Consider the following 20,753-nt stretch of genomic DNA (forward strand, 5'->3'; position numbering starts at 1 on the left):
GTCTGTACTAACAAAAATGCAAAATTCTACCTTGCTGAGCAGCTTAGGACATACAGAAACGGGATTTCGGTGGCGGTGGGAGGGCTGCTGCACAGCTAGCAGGGCCGGTCCGGAGGTCCACCCGGCCCGGAGTTCTCCGCCTCTCGCGGCCGCTCGCCCGCGGGCCGGAGGCCCCCAGCCCAGCCCGTCGCCACCCCCGGGGGGGAACGCCCTCATCCACCACCTCCTGGCGGGCGGGACCTGTCAGGACGCGGCCACGGTGCCCTCTAAGGACTCGCCCTCAGTCTGGACCGCCTTCCCGGGAAAACCTTCGTCAACATAACGCCGGCTGAGGTTGGTGTCCAGGTTGGCAAAGACCCGTCAAGTTTTTCGTGAATGGGCTGACACTTGGGAGCCGGAAATGTTCTGTTAAGCGGGACTCGCTGCTGCAGGACCGGGCATTTACCCTGGATCTTCGTACCAAGAGCACCAGCGGAGCCCCCACTTTCAACATTACTGTCACCATGACTGCCAAGACGCTAGTCCTTTTGATGGGCAAAGAAGGTGTCCACGGTGGGGAGATCAGTAAGAAATGTTATGAAATGGCCTCCCACCTGCAGCATTCCCAGTTACTGACCTGGGCTGCCCCTTTCCCCCCACCACATCCCACTGCTTTTGCACCCTTCCCATACACACACCATTTTTATTTTGGGGGCTATTACCCCACACCCGTTGTTGCTGCCAAAACCATATGGACTGGGGGCTGGGGCTGGATGGACAGACACTTCCCCCTACCCATACCCCTCCTGTGTGTGGTTGCAAAAGTTTTTATTTTGGGTTTTGTTTTTTTTTTTAAGATTTGTTTATTTATTTGAGAGAGAGAGAGAGAGCAAGCGAGCATGAGTGGCGGGCAGAGGTAGAGGGAGAGGGAGAGGCAGACTCCCCACTGAGCAGAAAGAGGCAGACTCCCCACTGATCCTCGATCCCAGAACCCTGAAATCATGACCTGAGCTGAAGGCAGACACTTACCCGACTGAGCCACCCAGTCGCCCGTTTTGTTTTGAAAAGATTCTGCCAACAACAACAACAACAAAAATTGAATTTTACCACACACACTGTTTTAAGTTGATTTTCTTTACTTGAGGTATTATCCAGTGGATAAGAATGTCTAGAATCCCAATGTCTTAGTCTACTCCAACTTCTATGACAAAAATACCACAAACTGGGTGGCTTAAACAACAAACATTTATTCCTCACAGTTCTGAGGGCTGGAAAGTCCAACATGGAAGTGTGGGCTGATTTGGTACTTGGTGAGGTAAGGGCCCTCTTCCTAGTTTGCAGATGGCCTTCCCGTATCCTCACATGGTAGAAAGCAGAGAAGCAGTTCTCTCCTGTCTCTTCTTTAAGGGCACTAAACCCATCATGCTCTAATTACTTCCCAAAGGCCCCACCTCCAAATACCATCACACTGGGAATTTGGTTCCAACAAATGAACTTGTGGGGGAACTCAAACATGCAGTATAAAACCTGACTAACAAATTTTGAATTCTAACTTCAGCATGTGTTATCTGTGTGACTTTGGGCCATTTATTCAACATCTCCAAGTATCACTCTTCACATCTAAAGGTAAGTAAAACTACCTACCCCAAAGGGTTACTGTGGAAATTAAATAAAATATGTTAAATACTTGACAGGTTCCTTGGCACACAGTAAGTACTCAATGCTAGCTACTGCTATAATTATTTTGTTGTCATTATTGAAAGCCCTTCTTTGTATCCCCTCAAAGTCTGGAAGTAGAAATAGCTCATCACTAAAAAAGGAAACAACATGCGACATCTGGGTGGCTCAGTCAGTTAAGCGCTGGACTCTTGATTTTGGCTCAGTTCATGATCTCAGGGTCATGATCTCAGGGTGGTGCGATTCAGTCCCACATCAAGCTCTGCTTCTGGGTATGGAGCCTGCTTATGATTCTCCCTCTCCCTCTCTCTCTCCCTGTCTTAAAAAAAAAAAAAGGCAATATATTACAAACCATAATTTTCACACAGAAGTAACAGAGCAAATGGGGCGCCTGGGTGGCTCAGTCGTTGGGCGTCTGCCTTAGGCTCAGGTCATGATCCCAAAGTCCTGGGATCGAGCCCCGCATCGGGCTCCCTGCTCCGCGGGAGGCCTGCTTCTCCTCTCCCACTCCCTCTGCTTGTGTTCCCTCTCTCACTGTGTCTCTGTCAAATAAATAAAATCTTAAAAAAAAAAAAAAAAGAAGTAACAGAGCAATGGAAATTCGATATAAAGCAGGAGAAAAATGCTAATACTAAAAAATCACAAGAAAGATGTTTCTCAAACCATAGACTCAGTTCAGATTGGTTGATATGTGGATTGCCTTAGAACAGCTGTATTCTCAGGACAATCCTGGTCACCTATCTAAGGTGACACAGCCGGAAGTAAAGTAGATACCACACATCCTAATGGCTGTGATTCCTTGGTCAGCTATGGAATTAGATTACTGGCACCAAAGGAGGAAATATGACATTGGGTTTCCATACTTCTGTGGTTCCCCAATGTCAAAAAAGAGAGTGGAGCCTACAGGCATCTCATGACAGAAGGAAAACATGTTCCTATGGATATGTTGGCAGAAGGGAACCAAAATACCTTTATTACTGCTACCCCTGTGGCTACACCTCTTGTATAACTACCTCTGACCATGGCCTTGATGTTTCCTCAACCAGTTATACATAATATGGGAAACTGGTCCAGAAGAGTACACCATCCACCAACCTCGCACTAACCTATTGTAGTCAAGCAAAAACCAAGGAACTCAACATGATAGAACACATAAAACTAAAACAGGGCGTACCTGGGTGGCTCAGTTGTTAGGCGTCTGCCTTCAGCTCGGGTCATGATCCCAGAGTCCTGGGATCGAGCCCCTCATTGGGCTCCCTGCTCGGCGGGAAGCCTGCTTCTCCCTCTCCCACTCCCCCTGCTTGTGTTCCCTCTCTCGCTGTGTCTCTCTCTGTCAAATAAATAAAATCTTTAAAAAAAATAAATAAATAAAACTAAAACAGGCAATGAGTGTGACATTAGGAGGAAAAAAATGCCGCTTGGGGTTAAAGAAGATAAAGGAATTATGCAAATAAAGAAATATTTCACATTGGACTTTTGAAAGTTAATCTAATAAATGTAAATTATACATTAGAAACCTGAAAACAAGTAAAAGAACTTTCAAAGATGAGACTGATAAAGTCAAAATAACTTCGCAGGAATTGAAAAGAGAAAAAAAACACATGCGTTCCCTAAAATAATGATAACCTTGGATTCTGATGTTTTGGCAAAGGAATGCATGCTTGATAGTGCTGTGTAAGCTTGTATCCTGGGAGCTCTACTTGGAAATGTAATTGTCAAGGAAGTGGCACAGGGTGGTTTAAGGCACTTAACTTTTGGTCAGTTGGTGATTGGATATGGTCCCATGTTGAAGAGTCCTTTTTCATGCTTACGTTGATAATATTAGGAATATGGTTGCTCATACTGGTGATTAATGTATGATGTAAAAGAATGTGCGTCAAAGGAGAAGTATGAACAAAATATAATTGTGTATGATTAAGATTGCAAGTGATGTAGAATCAGAGAGTGGACTGATATTTTTGTGAACTTGGATTTGTTAGGGCATTAGGCCCTAGCATTCATTAGTGTGTGAGTGACTTGAAACCACAGGATGGATTGTTGTGGTCTGATATGAATTTAAATCCACTCATTTATGGCAAAGACAAAAAAGTTGGGTTTTTTTTAAGATTTTATTTATTTATTTGAGAGAGAGTGGGAGAGTGAGAGAGAGAGAGAGCACAAGCTGGGGGAGCTGCAGAGGGAGAGGGAGAAGCAGGCTCCCCGCTGAGCAGGGAGCCTGATGCAGGGCTGGATTCCAGGGCATTGGGATCATGACCCGAGTTGAAGGCAGACGCTCAACCAACTGAGCCACCCAGAGGCCCCAAAAAAGTTGTTTTTAATAGTAAAGTTTCGGTGTAAGAAAGAAGTGAGTCACGTCAGGATGTCGTCTCTCACCCATAAGAACTCAGTAGGAGCTCTGCGGCAGAGGGACCCCATGGGGGTTCATCAGTGGAAACATAGGAAGATGCCACTAGACAGACAAGGGGACATTTAGAACATGAATCCTAGGAGCTGTAAGGACTATCTGAGAGTGCTCTGACTGGCGAGGCTCCACTTGGCTCATCTAAAGTATCTTTCCAAAGACCTTGGAGAAATTAGCTCCTGCCCTAGCAAAGGAGACACTTTTCCAGGCAGTGGTAAAAACCATGCAAAGGCCCCTCAGCAAAGTACATCTCGCCCATCAACACCAGCATCCTCCTTCCCTGGAAATGTGCTCTAGCATTCCTGAACTTTTACCCCTGCTCTGGCAGCTGGAGGTGATATCTCGGTTGGCTCAGGTGTCTCTCCAATTACCAACTCTTATAAAAATACACTTCAAATTAATTTGAACTTTATTCCTTCTCTGTCCCATTGCCTGGACAATAGTGTGATTAATGGGATTGATCTAATATGGAACTGTGTTATTTCTGTAATGGTCAATTTAAAAACCTGATCCTGTATGCTGTGGGCTGGAGAAATCTGCACAGGGAACCAGCATTAAAGATGATGTTGGCAAAGACATAATCAGTCTGAGCATTGTTTGCCCCCCAAAACCAAGCAGATGTCAGGGGGAACATGTGCATTTGTACACTCTAGGGCTGGGTTTAGGCAGACGCCAGGTACCCCCAAGAGTCTGTTACTGTGACCCAACCTTGCCCAACATGGCCCCCTGTCCCAGGCTACCCTGACCTGTGAGGCTCACACATGAGCAGGACACAGCCTGTCAACTGCCCATGGAGATGGGGCCCATCCTTAATCACCTGCATTGCTTCAAGCGTGGAAGGGGCCCACCCCTGAAATTCCTTTTGAGGCAGCCACTGAAATGGGTGGCGGCCAGTCCCCATGTGTACTTACTGTGTGCCGCAGTCCCGGGCTTCTGCAGCCATCAAAGCTCCCAGGTGTCTCTCATAGAGGAAACCAGTCAGCAAGCACAAATCAGCCCTTGCAAGCTTCCAGATTCCTCCATCTCTGCCTTCAGGGAGAATATGCACATTCGTGTAGATGAGTGCTTAGAAATAGGCAGATGCCATGCACCCCACCTACCCAATCCTGTGAACCAGACTCTCAGACTTGGCCTTGTACCAGGTCCCTGGACACTCCCCTGCCCAGCTGACGTACGTGCAATATGCACCCCGTCAGCCCAGCAGGGCACCCGAATGGCCTCAGGGTGGAGGGAGCCCCCACCAGGAAACCGTTTCTGAGCCACACTGAAAATGGAAACCAACAGGATGGACTGCCTGATGGGGTCCCAGGCTTCTCCAGCAATCAAGCCTCCCAGGTTTCTCTTTTTGGAGTGGAGCCCAACCATCCCAAAGGGCACCCGCCCAGCTGGACAGTCCAAATTCCTACACCGCTGCCTTCAGGGAGAATATGCTCCTTAGTGTGGGTTGTGGCTTGGAATCAGGAGGATGCCACATCCTCACAGTAACCACCATTCAGACACAGCCTCTCCTACAGCTGTCCTGCTTCAGATCCATGGACCCACTGCCATGAGCAGCTCATCCGTGGACAGTGCGCACATCGCCTAGCCAGCGGGGTGCAGCCGGGCAGGAGAGCCCTCCGGGCCAGTGGAGTATTGGCGCAACCCCAAACCACCCGAATAACCTTCAAGAAGGTTGGAGACCTCCCACAAAAAAAAAACCTTTCTGAGGATGACATTTTAAACAGCGACTGCCAATCCTCATACCAAGTGGACAAGCTGCCTGGGAGAATCTCCAGCTTCTCCAGCCATCAAGGCAAACAGGTGTCTCTTACTGGATGACATCCCAGCCATGGGCCAGTCTCCCAACTCCCAACCTGGCAAAAATGTCCATTTGCCTCAAGCCCTGCGTTCAGGGGGAAATGTGTGCGCTTGTTTAGGCTAGGCATGGGAGCAGGCAGGGGCAGGGACCCCCACAAGCCTCGCCGATGGCCTCCCTACAGCTACTCGGCTTGCACATGGCCACTGCAGCGGGGGCCGTCCAGGCATGAGAGGCAGGAACCTTCCAGCACACCCTGCCTAAGCTGCAGGGCATACAAAGCAACAAGTAAAGCTCTTTGCGAGGTGACCATTAAACTGAAGCCACTCAGCCCCTATTTCGACCAACTGCCTGATGGGGTCCTGCGCTTACCACCTCAAGGCTCCCAGGTGTCTGTTATTGGACAATGCCCATGCAGCCCAACAGGCCCCTTCTGGGTAACACAGTCCATAGTCCGCCAGCTTCACCTTCTAGAAGAAACATGGATGCGTGTTTGTGTAGGTTAAGGCTTTGAAGTAGGCAGACACCCGGTAGCCCCAACAGTTGTCCAGGGGATCCATGCTCTCCAGACACTGTGGCCAGGGCCCCAAGAATTCTGAACTGCACAGCTCGGCAGTCACACTATGCACTGAGCATGCCTTCCTCTGGACAGCCGGAGGATATTTCTGAGGCACAGGCTAAGGTAGCAAAAATCAGTGTCCATCTGGGCTAGCTGCCTGATAAGACCCCAGACCCCTCCAGCCATAATAGCTCCCAGATGTCTCCCACTGGAGGATACCCCAGCCAGTGGCCTCAGCCGCAGGCTGGCAAAGTTCTTCATTGCTGAGAGCTCTCCATTTAGGGGCCTCTTCAGTTGCCTGTCTCCTCTGAGCTGCGCAGCTCCCGCATGGACAGTAGGCACCCCTTCCTCCCTCGCAGGGTCCACCTCCTGGCTGAAGAGAGCTCAGCCCTTCTTGCTGAAGGGGCGGTTTTCAAGTGGTCATAGTCAGTCCCTAGCCCATTTGGACTAGCTGCCTGATGAGCTCGCAGACGCAGCCTTCCAGGCTCCCAGGTGTCTCCTGTTGGAGGAGGCCCGGCAGCCTGCCAAGCGCCTGGTTAAGGCGGTCCAGCTAGGACCGATCCACCCATTTGTGCAGGTCAGGGCTTGGAATTAGACAGCTGTCAGAAAACATTCCCCTTCCCCACTGGCCGCCCAAAACCACCTGTCCGCTCCATGTGGGTCTCTTCCCGGACTCCCACTTACCCGGCCCTGCCAGACTGGCACATGCGCAGTATGCACCACGTCCGCCTTTCGGTGCAGCCAGGCCGGGGGAGCCTGAGCAGCTCATTGGTTCCCGAACCACGTGCTTGGGCTGAGCCCACACCCAAACATCTTTCTGAGGTGGCAGCTTGAAAATGCTCCCACTCAGGACCCATTTCCACTGACCAGGCAGGTCCCGGGGTCCCGGGCTTCCCAGCGTGTCCCTTGGTGGAGGAGCCCCGGCAGCCGGACAAGCCCCAGGTGCGCAAGGCCGTCCAGCGTCCTCCAGCTTCCCCTTCAGAAGGACTATGCATACGAGTTTGTGTAGGTTAGGGCTTGGAAGGAGGCAGATGTGTGTACTCCCAAAAGCCTGCTGCTGGGAACGTCCTCTCCAGGCCCTGGTTGCGTTCCAGTCCCACCCCAACCCTGACCTGGTCGCCCGCGCTTGGGTAATACGCCCTGCCTCAGCCTCTTAGCTCCGATGGGGCCCTTTAGGCCTGAGGGGCTGTGGCCAGTCCCACACCCCCTGCCTAGGTCCCCAGGCAGAGGGAGCCCACCCCTGAAGCTTTTTCTGACTTGGCCTCTCTCAGCAGGTGTCAGTTGCTGTCCTTTGGGCCCAGCTGCCTGATGGAGTTCTCACTCCCCCAGCCATCAAGTGTTTGTGGTTCCTCTTAAGAGAGCCCCGTCCCTACTAGGGAGTCACTAGTCATCTTGTCAAGGCAGTCCAGACTCCTCCAACTTTACTTGTGGAAGGAAGACGTATGTGCATTTGTGTTGCTTAGGGCTTGGAAGGAGGCATATGTTTTGTCTGTTCAACAGCCTGCTCTCGTGACCTGGTCTCTTTAGACACTTGTTCTGTTTGGGTCCCTTGTAACCCTGATTTGCTTGGCTTGCACATGCACAACATATACCCCATCAGCTCATCTGGGGCAACCTGGTCCCTCAAGTTTGGTGGTACTAGGTGCCCTTCAAGCTTTTGGAGCTCAGGCTGTATTGCAACCCCCTGAATGGCCTTTCTAGGAGGCTATTCCTTGTGAAGCATGTGCCCCCACAAAGGAGAGTGGGTGAGCCAGGGATCCCCATCAGGCAGCTAGTCCACCTGGGGACTGTAGGTCCCCAGTTTTAAGCTGCTGCCTGATATACTCAGGGTGCAATCCCTTTGCCCAGGGCTATGCAGGTGTCTTGGGATCAAAGGATCTCTTCAGGCCTGTGGGGTCTTGGCCACCCATCCTTAGAGTGTCAAAAGTCATAGTGCTCATTCAGGAGCATGGCAAGTCAGGGTAGCCAGGGACCTGCCATCAGGCCAATGTCCAGATAGGCTGATCACAAGATGAGCTGTTGGGGTACAAGGCATCTGCTTCTTTCCAAGGTCTAACATACACAAATGTACATACTTATTCCCCCTAATGATAAAGCTGGAGAATTTGGACTGTCTTGCCAAGACAGGTTCTGACTGGTTTCAGGGATAGTCTCCCAATGAGAAACACCTAGGAGCCTTAATTACTGGAAAGCATGGGACTTCATCAGTCAGCCAATCTAAATGAGCACTGTCACCAGTTGAAGGATGCTGCCTTAGAAAGATTTCTTGTGGGATGGATTTTCTTTGCCTTGGAGACATGCAAGTGATTCTCGACTGACACCAGGTACACAGGTCTGGGGGTCCCGGCCCCCTTGCCAGACTGATGGAGGGCATAGTATGTGTGTGCAAGCTGCACGGGTCAAGGTGGCTGAGGTCCTGGAACAGGACCATGTATCTTGAGGCCAGTTCATGGAGGGGGTTACTGGGGGTACCCGCATCTGCCTAATACCAAGCCATAACCTACACAAATGCACATATTCCTTCTGAAGGGAAAGCTAGAGAAATCCCAACTACATTGTCAGGGCTGGGAGGGGATGGGGCCTTGCATTGAATGGTCCCATCTACCTAGTTCCCAGCCCTAACATACACACATGGACATAGGTATTGGCTTTTCCTCCATCCCTGTTTTTACTAAAGTCGCCTAGGATCACATGCCCAAATAAATGACCTACACGTAAGTTTTAATGGTAAGGTCTGATTTCAGGGGGATCAGGCTAAGATACTCAGGGTCTATAAAAATTATTTTTTTCAAAAAAAAGTATTTTTTTCAGATTATAGAATCAGCTTTTCAAAGATACACAGTAAAGGAAAGGAATAAGATTTATTCCAGATTCCTGAAGATTCCTGTGAGAATTCCTTCTCCCATATGTACCCTTTCCCTCAAGGCTGCCCACCCCAAATCCCATTCCCCCATCATTTCTTGCACCGTGGTCTTAGTTGAGACCACTCCAGTGCAGTAAGTCAGAGCCACTTCTCTCTGCAAAAAGCCTGAAGAGGACACAAATGGCACATTACAAAGGCATATTACTAAAGTAGAGCTGAGGCCAAGAGTTTCTATGATGGAAGAGTCTTTTCAGTCTGAATAATCTCAGATACAAGCCTGGCCAATAAAATTTCTGTTCGGAAAGCATCTTCAACCGTGAGTTCTACATGACTCAAAGCAGACACCTGGAGTATTTGATAAACCCATTACTCTTTAGCACTTGATCTTTTTTGTCCATATTCCTGGTTATAATTATAACCATGGACTATATTAAGCAATTTATCACTTTCACCACAGTATTCTACTAAAAATTATATTTTTTGGTCAAAAAAAATATATATATGGTTTCTTGACCAAACAATTTGTAATCATTGGAATTTTGAGCAAGTGTCATTAACGGATTGTTTTTTCAACAGGATAAATTCACGACTCTCATGCAAATATAAAATAAGAACAGGTCAAGGATGTAATTTAACTCATCAACAAGTTAGAGGACTAAGATATTATAATTGGTTCAAAGAATAATTCAAAGATCCACATATATATAAGCAGTCAGTAATGCTGAAATGAATTTACAAATTGGTGCAAAATTGGAAGAACTCCAGGAGAAAGGGAATTCAATTGCATTTCCACACATCAAAATTTACCTGCATGTCTGTGGATAAGAGCCATTTGCATTGCTCTCAGCCATCTACAATTCATAGACTTACAAAAGAGCTCAAGGACAAGGATCACCCAGAAGGGTATGTTTAGATAATATCCACCTGTTTTTCCATTGAACGCACCTGGTAATCATTTTGCTCCGTTTCAACGTCTTTCACATTTCTCCCTGCATTGTCTTGTTTCATCCCCTCATTTCACAGATAAAGAAAAGGAGGCCTAGATGAAAATAGCAGCCTTTATATTTGCAACAAAGAAGTCCGTCAAGTCTGAATTTCAGGGCACTTGCTTATCCAGGACAGTGCTGGACCTGGACTTCTGACCTTCACTTTTCCATCTTCCTTCAGTCACTATGTTCCTTTATTTCCACCGGTCCTTGAATTGACCTGTTGCTTTTCACTTCCTAATATCATCCTTCTGCCAACCTTGTTCTTTACCCTGGGTCAAGGTGACAATCTAGTTTGTCTAGTGACTTCTCATAGTTAACCTCAGCCACGGTCATTTTATTTGCCAAACTTTGAACAAAGTCAGAGCCTTACGTTGTTTCTGCATTGTGTGTACAAATTACTATCCACCGATAAACCTGAGGTTTGTGATCAGAAAACAAGAACTGCTTTGAATCCCACAAACCAAAAGTAAGTTAGCCCAAAGTATCTTTTCATACCTTGCTGGTTTCTCAGTTTCCGTTTTTCTCTTGAAAGAGTTAACAGAGAATGCAAACCAGCAAGGAATTCCCACACTGGTTAGTGGGGCTGCTATTTCTGGCTGAAACTAACCTGTCAATCTCTTCCTCCACTTTCCCTACTTTCAAATCCTCTGCATCCTCTAATACTCTGCCAGAGGCAAAGTCCTTCACAGCGGGGCCCGTGTACAGTTCCAAAAGGGGTCTTGATATATCCCATGGGCTGAAAATGCATTGAATCAAGAATGGTAGGGACATGAAATAAAGCAAAAAGCCATGACAGGAAATCAGATAGCAAGCTTTGTCCATTGCAAGTGCCACGGGACAAGATGGAAGGACACTTGGGTCAGATTTCCCAGCATTTGGTGCCACTGAGCAAGGTTCAGCTGCTTGCAGGGCTTATGAAATATGGCTACAATCATCCAAGGAAGTGAAAAAGTAACAAGGAAACAGAACAATCAAAGTTACCTACCAAGAGAAGGTATCTTGATTTATTTCCTCTTGCATTGTTTGCTATAAATAGCGTGGCATTGGCCTCCTTGTACTTGCTTAAGGGAAAGGATTTGTGGTCCTATTGTTCTTCCTTCTGTTTTACTGATAAATGAAAGAGCAAAGGTGGAAGGTTACTTCCCGTTGGCAAAGTTCTGACACCAAACCAGCTGGTGTCTAAGGAGGAGACGCAGAGACTCATGAGATTGGCATGGACAGAGATATCTGGTAGTTCAGATAGAAGTAAATCATAAGAAAAGAAAAAAAGAAGAAGAAGGAAGTCATAAGACTCATTTCTACAGAAAGGCCGTGGCTAATCCGTAGTAGACACTCAATAAATACAGAATGAACAGGGGAGGAACAGAGTGAGAGAACACAACCAGTTTCACTATATGGTTACGTGTTATAAGGTTCTTTAAATTCATATTGGGGGGTACCTGGGTGGCTCAGTCAGTTAGGCGTCTGCCTTTGGCTCGGGTCATGATCCTGGGGTCGTGGGATTGAGCCCTGTATCGGGCTCCCTGATCAGTGGAGAACCTGCTTCTCCCTCTCCCTCTGCTGCTCCCCCTGCTTGTGTTCTCTCTCTCTCTGTCAAATAAATAAATAAATAAATCTTAAAAAAAAAAAAAAAAAGAGTTGGATGCACCACCACTGAGCCAGGCAGGCATCCTGCATAACCTTACCTTTTAATCTGCAATGGTTCAGCAGTCCTGAACACAAAAAGAACTTAAAACCATTCACAATTGAGATGGACAGGTACAGACCTGCCTAATGAATTGGGAGTTCCCGGAGGAGGCTGGACTATACTGAGAGACAGCAGGTTCTGGAAAGAAAAATGCCCACAGGAGAGAAACCCTATTTAATTCACCCAGAAAGTGTCTGCATTTGGTTTTTCCTCCATCAGCACCTTCTCCTGACATATGTCTGCACAGCCGTCATGCAGTGGGAGAAAGTTAAATATATCAAGATGTTGATTGTAACACTGAAATAGCAAAAAATTGGAAAATATCTCAATGAATATTATGGAGGATTGGCTATGTAAATCAAGATACATCCATAATGTAGAATCCTAGGTAATCATTAAGGAAAAGGTAGAGAAAACAAAAACAAAAGACAAAAATACATGAAAAATAATGCTTTTCAAAATACTGGACATCAGGTGATAAAGGACAGTGATCCCTATGGGACTCTTTAATATGGCTTGTATGGCCAGGCACAATCTAGCTTCTCCCTGCCTCACAGACCTCATCTTGTGCTTTGTTCTCTCTGCTCAAGCCACACTGAACATGTGTTCATCCCTCACACCAAGAACCCTCTCACCACAGGGCCTTTGCATCTGCTCTTCCCTTTACCTTTTTAACTACTACCCAGCAGGGCGCCTTGGTGGCTCAGTCGTTAAACGTCTGCCTTCGGCTCAGGTCATGATCTCAGGGTCCTGGGATCAAGCGCCGCATGGAGCCAGGAAGTCTGCTTCTCCCTCTCCAGCTCCCTGTGCTTGTGTTCCCTCTATCACTCTCTCTCTCTGTCAAATAAATAAAATCTTTAAAAAAAAAAACAAGGGGCGCCTGGGTGGCTCAGTTGTTAAGCGTCTGCCTTCGGCTCAGGTCATGATCCCAGGGTCCTGGGATCGAGCCCCACATCGGGCTCCCTGCTCAGCGGGAAGCCTGCTTCTCCCTCCCCCCATCCCCCTGCTTGTGTTCCCTCTCGCGCTGGTCTCTCTCTGTCAAATAAATAAATAAAATCTTTAATTAAAAAAAAATAATAATTTAAAAAAAAATAAATAAATAAATAAAAAACCAAACTACTAGCCAGCTTTCAGATCTCAGTCTCCTCAGGCTGTCCCTGAGCTTCTGACTAGGAACCCCTAATCTTTAAGCTTTCCACTCCTAAAATATGTGCTCTCAGAGAGCATTTTTCTCATCCTTCTACCTCTCATTTGTCATAATATATGTATACACACACAACTGTTTTATTAATGTCTGTAGCCTCATTGGTGTGTAAGTAGACAGGGTCTGTGTTCATTTTCATTCTCTATTGCATCAACACCTAGCACAATACATTCCATAACTATTTGTTAAATATGTATATCAGTGAATGCAATTCTTATTTGGGGTGATTTTCAAAATACTTAACAACTAATATGGCACAGACACTTCTCATTCAGTACTGGAGATAGCCATAAATAACCAGCATAACTATACATGTCAACACCAACTATATATTAATCCTGCCTGTATTACAATACCAAGGTTTCTTTTTTTTAAGTTTATTTATTTTTTTTAGTAATCTCTACACCCAGTGTGGGGCTTGAACTCACAACACCAAGATCGAGAGTTGCATGCTCTATCGACTGAGCCAGGCACGCGCCCCCACAATACTAAGGGTTCTAACATAAACATTGCTTTCATTCTGACCTATTACAGGATTTACATGGGACTGTAAATAATTAAATAATAAATTTAAGTAACACATGCAAAAATCAAATCAGATCTAGATCTATTTGCTTAATTTGATTTAGATACTGACTCAGGATTAATATCAGCTGCATATAATAGAAAATCCAAATTAACAATGAATAAGTCTTGGGGTGCCTGGCAGGCTCAGTCAGAAGAGCATGAGACTCTGGATCTCAGTGTCATGAGTTTGAGCCCCACACTGTGTAGAGATTACTAAAAAAATAAATTAAAAAAATGAATAAGTCTTGCATGTGATAAGGTTTCATATATACACAAATCCAGTCTGGAATTAATATGGAGACTCTAAGATATCATCAGGAACACAGGCTCTTCAAGCTTTCTGTTCCTGCCTCACTAGTACTCTTGTCTTCATGGTCTAAGATGGCTGTTGGAGTTCCGGCCATCACATTTACATTCAGGCAGCAGGATGGAATACTAGGTGAAAAGTGAGAGACAGAGAAAAAGATATGTATCAATCTTTTAAAGCAGTTTTCCAAAAACTGCCATATGACTTTAATTCTTTGCATCTCATTGGCAAGGATTAACCATATGGCTACACCTAGCTGCATGGGAGACTGGAAAAATGGAAGCATTTGATCCAGGCAGTTATGTGACAAGCTAAAATCAGAGACTGTATGACCTTGGAAGATGAAGACAAGTTGGGATAGGTGGCTAACAGTCTCTACTTCAGACAGATTCACATATTACACTATTTTTTTAATGGGAGGGAATGCATAGAAATTTAAGAAATTAGTTACAAGGGGTGTTTGGAAGGAGTAAAAAGAAGAGGAGAATGGAAATGGAGTAATACAGATGAGGACCAAGTTATACTTCTTTGAGAATACCTTTTTGTTATAGAACCACAGTCATGTTTCACATGCTGTTCACATTTCCCTGAAAAATAAACAAGTAATTCAGACCTATGCAGATGTGGTGGGAATCCAAGATATAATACAAACAGTAACACATGAACCTGTACTAATAATAAAAAAGAAAATCTCACTGAAGGGGTGAGGAAGAAAAGAACTACTCTAAGTAACCTTGGAAAACAGGATCTTGTCTGCATAATACAAGTTTATAGACAGGGCGCCTGGGTTAGTTAAGCATCTGCCTTTGGCTCAGGTTGTGATCTCAGGGTCCTGGGATCAAGCCCTGCATTGGGATCCCTGCTCAGTGGGGAGCCTGCTTCTCCCTCTGACCCTCCCCCCCATGCTTTCTCATTCTCTCTCTCTCTCTCTCAAATAAATAAATAAAATCTTAAATAAAAACGTTGGGGTGCCTGGGTGGCTCAGTCGGTTAGGTATCTGCCTTCGGCTCAGGTCATAATCCTGGTGGTCTGGGATCCAGCCCCACATCGGGTTCCCTGCTCAGCCTGCTTCTCCCTCTCCCTCTGCCACTCTCCCTACTTGTACCTCTCTCTCTCTAATAAATAAAATCTTTAAAAATTTTTAAAAGAGGTTAAAGACAAAAAGAACTACATAAATGCTATAATCTAGAATAAAAATGTGTATTTCAAAGGACTATGGGTTAACAATTCTGACACCACTTTATGTGTACTTTATGAATAAATAAGAATTTTATATACAATGGAGAGCCTGGTTTCTCACTATTGGAAAAAAAGTTACAAATAAGAAGCCGCATAATACTGGATTGGAATCAGAGGTATCAGCATAAAATCCTAGTTTTAAAATATATATACAGATAGAGTTCTATAAAAATACAGATGTATGTGTGCATGGCTTAGTAGAGATACATGTATTTCCTAGCTTTTCCACAGAAGGAACCTAGTAGCAGTGAGCACACTTAGCACCCAGATATTGGTTTCCATACACCATTCTTCAGTAAAAGAACCAGGATTCCTTGGAGAGTGGTTGATTCAAGGACTGGGACAGGGAAATTATACGATGAATCCAGAATATTTTGCAGTGCCAGAAAGTAAGGCTGTGCTGAAAAAAGGAAGGGACATGTCAAAAAGACACAGGAACCAAACCTGAAGGAGCTCTAAATGGCCAAAGTTAGAACAATCTGAGCATTAAAATAAATAAATTATGGTGTTAGATTATAACCCATAGAATAAGATAAATATTATGAATCTATACTGACATAAATAAATAAATGGGAAAGAATTCTTACAGAAGAATTCCAACTAAAGTGTGTAGAAAGAAAGAGGGAAATAAAAAAAATCAATATTAAGCAAGTCCACTGTGTTAATTCCTTGCAGAAAAGGTAGATACTAAAATTAGCAGGCAGGGAGCCTGGGTGGCTCAGCTGGTTAAGCGACTGCCTTCAGCTTGGGTCAGGATCCCAGGGTCCTGGGATGGAGCCACGCCTTGGGCTCCCTGCTCCTCAGGGAGACTGCTTCTCCCTTTCCCTCTGCCTGCCACTCCTCCTGCTTGTGCTCTCTCTGTCAAATAAATAAGTAAACTTTTTTAAAAATAAATAAATAATAAAATAAAATTAGCAGGCAGAAATTTGAGGAGAAACAGGATATTTAGATAATCTTAGAGTATCTACTCAAAGTTATTTATGAAGACAAGGGGAAGATAGTAACTTTACAGTGGAGAAACCTCACAGGCTGCACCCTAACCAAATGATCAAGGTTAACGTGTAACAACATAACAATGTCATAAACGCCTTACTACGGAGCACTGAGAAGGACAAAAAGTCATTTGTCCAAAATGCATAACCTCATTCTAATCACAAGAAAACATCAAACAAGCCCAAATTGATGGATATCTTAACAACATTCATGACCAATACTCTTTAAAATGTCAAGGTCATGGAAGATAAGGAAAAACTACAATACTGTCATAGATTTGAAGACACTAAGGAGAAATAACAACTCAATGATCTGTGAAATCCCAAAACAGGAAAAGGACATCAGTGAATCACTACTGAAATTCTAATAAGTTCTGTACATTAGATAATAGTATTATACTAAGGTTAATTTCTTGGTTTTAATCACTGTACTTTGGTCATGTAAGATGTTAGAATTAGATGAAGCTAAGTGGAAAATATGTGGAAACTTTCTGAATTATGTTTGCAACTTTTCTGTAAATCTAAAATTGGTTAAAAATAAAGTTTTGGGGCGCCTGGGTGGCTCAGTTGGTTAAGCGACTGCCTTCGGCTCAGGTCATGATCCTGGAGTCCCTGGATCGAGTCCCGCATCGGGCTCCCTGCTCGGCGGGGAGCCTGCTTCTCCCTCTGACCCTCCCCCCTCTCATGTGCTCTCTCTCTCTCATTCTCTCTGTCTCAAATAAATAAATAAAATCTTTAAAAAAAAAAATAAAAAAATAAAAAATAAAAAATAAAAATAAAGTGTTGGGTTTTTTAAAGAATTTATTTATTTGAGAGAGAGAGAGAGAAAGCACTAGTATGAGCAGGGGGAGGGACAGAGGGAGAGGGAAAAGTGGGCTCCATCTGGGACTCCAGGATCATGACCTGAGCCAAAGGCAGATGCTTAACCAACTGAGCCACCCAGGGGCCCCAAAAATAAAGTTTTTTTAAAAGGTATGATTCTGGGGTACCTGCCTAGCTCAGTCTGTAGAGCATGCCACTCTTGATCTTGGGGATATGAGTTCAAGCCCCATGTTGGGCCTAGACCTTACTTAAAAAATAAAATAAAATAAAATAAAATAAAGTAAAATAATATAAAATAAAATAATAAATTGAAATGTGTGGTTCTGTGAATGTCAGATGTAGTGTAAAAAAATAAAACATGTTTTGGTGTGAATACTTTATTGTATCTAACAGTTGTTATTAAATATACTTCATACTATTTTAAAGGGAAGGGGTTTTAAATTGTTGCCTTGATGAAGGATAGTTGGAAGAAAGGCAGGCAGACAAGGGGCCCCGACCCTAAGAGGAAACCACCCTTTAAAGGATTTTACACCGCCCTGAAAGGAGCCCTCCAACCTTGCCCATGTAATAGATAGATGACAAAAATCTGATTGGATGCCAGGCACAGGGAGGGTTAATCAGATTAAAACAGCCCACCAATAAGCCCATAAAAACCCCTAGAACTAAATGTCAAATTGGCAACCCTCTCGGGTCCCCTCCCTCTTTGGGAGCTTTGTACTATCACTTTGCTATCACTCAATAAACTTTGTTTTGCTGCCCACCAGTCTGTCTGGTCTACCTCTTCGTTCTTAAAAGCGGCATGGCCAGGAACCGTGGGCACTTAGAGGAGAAGAAATCCTGTAACAGCCTTATGTTTTAGTAAGAAATATGTCAGGAGTTTAGCTAAGCTAGCCATGCTATTGCTGCTTTAGCATTTATTTTGTTTAGCCAACCAGCCTGCCAGCGGGCTTAACTGACATTAGCCCCCCATGCAAGCAAGCACATGTCCTAGGTAATGGCCTGCAGAGTCACAAGCAAATGTAAGTTCCTGACATGACTTCCTCAACAGCCCTTGTGACCAACTGTCTGTCCTCTCTCCCAGAGCCTTTCTCTTGTGCACCCCATAGAGAAGACTCCCCTTGGATGGGATGCCTGGGTGGCTCAGTTGGTTGGGGGTCTGCCTTCGGTTCTGGTGGTTCATGATCCTAGTGTCCTGGGATGGAGTCCCACGTCGGGCTACTTGCTCAGCAGGGAGCCTGCTTCTCCCTCTGCCTGCCTCTCCCCCTGCTTGTGCTCTCTCTCTCTGACAAATAAAATCTTAAAAAAAAAACAAAAAAAACTCCCCATGGAGCTTCCCCAGACCACACTGTTTTGGGTTTGAATTGACCAATCCAGCCTTAGCCCAGGAACCCCAAAGCCCTCCCCACCCACAGGAAATGATGAAGGCATATGCCCCAGGTCCTCTCCCTCTCTGTTTGCACCCTACCTTGACCTTCCCAAGTGCTCAAGTGGCCCCTTGACACATACTGTGTACTTCCTCCAGATCTTGTGAGTAATAATCCTCTCTTTCAATTTCTCTCGTAATCTTTTGTTGAACCGTGGCAACATCCACATCTTACATTTCTTCAACAAATGTTAATCTAACAAAGTTATAACGAAAACATATTCTGGACTTCTAGAATAAGGAAAGGAAACTAAGAAAGTAGAGGTATAATGCAAGAAACCATGGTGGGGGGGAAGATTTCCACAAGCAAGATTAAGACATCGTGGACCCATTCCCCAGTGAAATTGGTGAACATTTTTTTAAAAAACAGACATAGGGGTGCCTGGGTGGCTCGGTCGTTAAGCATCTGCCTTCGGCTCAGGTCATGATCCTGGGGTCCTGGGATCGAGCCCCACGTCGGGCTCCCTGCTCAGCAAGGAGTCTGCTTCTCCCTCTCCCACTCCCCCTGCTTGTGTTCCCTCTCTTGCTATGTCTCTGTCAAATAAATAAATAAAATATTTAAAAAAATAAATAAACAGGGCGCCTGGGTGGCTCAGTTGGTTAAGCAACTGCCTTCAGCTCAGGTCATGATTCTGGAGTCCAGGGATCGATTCCCACATCGGGCTCCCTGCTCAGCAGGGGGTCTGCTTCTCCCTCTGACCCTTCCCCTCTCATGCTCTCTGTCTCCCATTCTCTCTCTCAGATAAATAAATAAAATCTTTAAAATAAATAAATAAATAAATAAATAAACAAACAAATAAATAAAAAATAAATAAAAAATAAAAAAAATAAAAAACAGACATAAAATCAGTCTTTGTTTTTCCCTGCCACTGTCACTGAGTCGTGCGGAGGCTCAGGTGCATTCAAGATTCGGCTCTACCAGTAACCCACTGCCATTACTGAGGAAAGCATGACTGCTGGAGGTGTAATGGGTGTTCATACTGCTGCCTTGCAAGATGTACTGAAGACCACCCTCATCCACAACGGCCTAGCACGTGGAATTCGCTAAGCGGCCAAAGCCTTAGACAAGCTCCAAGCCCATCTTTGTGCGTTTGTATCCAACTGTGATGAGCCTATGTATGTCAATTTGGTGGAGGCCCTTTGTGCTGAACACCAAAATCAACCTAATTAAGGCTGATGACAACAAGAAACTAGGGGGATGTGTAAGCCTCCATAAAGTTGACAAAGAGGGAAAACCCCACCAAGTGGTTGGTTGCAGTTGTGTGGTGATTAAGGACCATGGCAAAGAGTCTCAGGCCAAGGATGTCATCGAGGAATACTTCACATGGGAGAAATGAACAAATGAAAAACTTGGTTCTTGTTGAAAAAGAAAAACAACAAAATCAGTTAAAATCTCTAGAAATGGATCTAAGGACATATAGCCTATAAAAAGAAAAGAAAGAAAGAAACATTTACTAAAACAGAACAAACAAAAGCTACTAAAATTCAGTACAAACACTGAGTCTATGGTATTTAAGCTGAGACCCACTCCTCCTTCCCCCATTCCCGCTCGGCAAGATGAACACTCAAGACTGGTACATCCAAGAAAGAACACAGGGCTCTCTCTCCCGCCAGCTCCCAATTGGAGGGCTATTTCCTACGAACAGCAGGACATCAGCATTTCTCATCTTGTCCCCATCAACCTGTTGCGGAGGCTCACTTCCTGTGAGTGTGGCTGAGAAATGAGGGCTCCTTTCGTCTGCCCAGATCCTGCTCATGGGACTGAGGCTCTCTACTCTACTGTGGCGCCTCTGAGAGTCCACAGAGCTCTGATTGTCCTTGCCTCAGCTCACCAGGCAGTGGTTCCAAGCCGGAAGAGGCAAGCCAAGATGTGATGTTACTACCCCCTTTCTACTGAGTACTCAATTCCTAGGGCAAGAGTGTCACTCCGAGAGAAGTGTGCCACAGTCCCCACCCCCTTCAGAGTAATGGCTCAGAAATTTTGCCTAAGGGAAGAAGCAGGATGAAAAAGACAGCTCTTATTTTCTTCCCAAAGACACTGATTTCATCTGCTATCAATGTGGAGAAGTTCAAGCCTGAGGGTTCTCTCAGAAACAGTGGAGATTGTGGTGAAAGGCAACTGGGAGGAGAATGATGTATTTATTGGATACATAGGCAAAGTATAGGCCAGCTAGAAAACCTGGGAAAGGGAGCGGGGAAGAGCCTGCCTGGGATCTGAATAAACTCAAATACTGCTCTCAGGGGCGCCG

At 45.3% G+C, this 20,753-nt stretch overlaps 2 pseudogenes; both read left to right on the top strand.

The window, feature by feature from the left end:
- Nucleotides 1-16: 16 nt before the first annotated feature.
- On the top strand, nt 17-5,642 carry LOC116635261 (annotated as a pseudogene).
- Nucleotides 5,643-19,432: 13,790 nt separating this feature from the next.
- On the top strand, nt 19,433-19,841 carry LOC116635262 (annotated as a pseudogene).
- Nucleotides 19,842-20,753: the final 912 nt, after the last annotated feature.

The sequence above is a fragment of the Phoca vitulina genome, unplaced genomic scaffold (genome assembly GCF_004348235.1).
Source record: "Phoca vitulina isolate PV1807 unplaced genomic scaffold, GSC_HSeal_1.0 scaffold10, whole genome shotgun sequence".
NCBI lineage: Eukaryota > Metazoa > Chordata > Mammalia > Carnivora > Phocidae > Phoca > Phoca vitulina.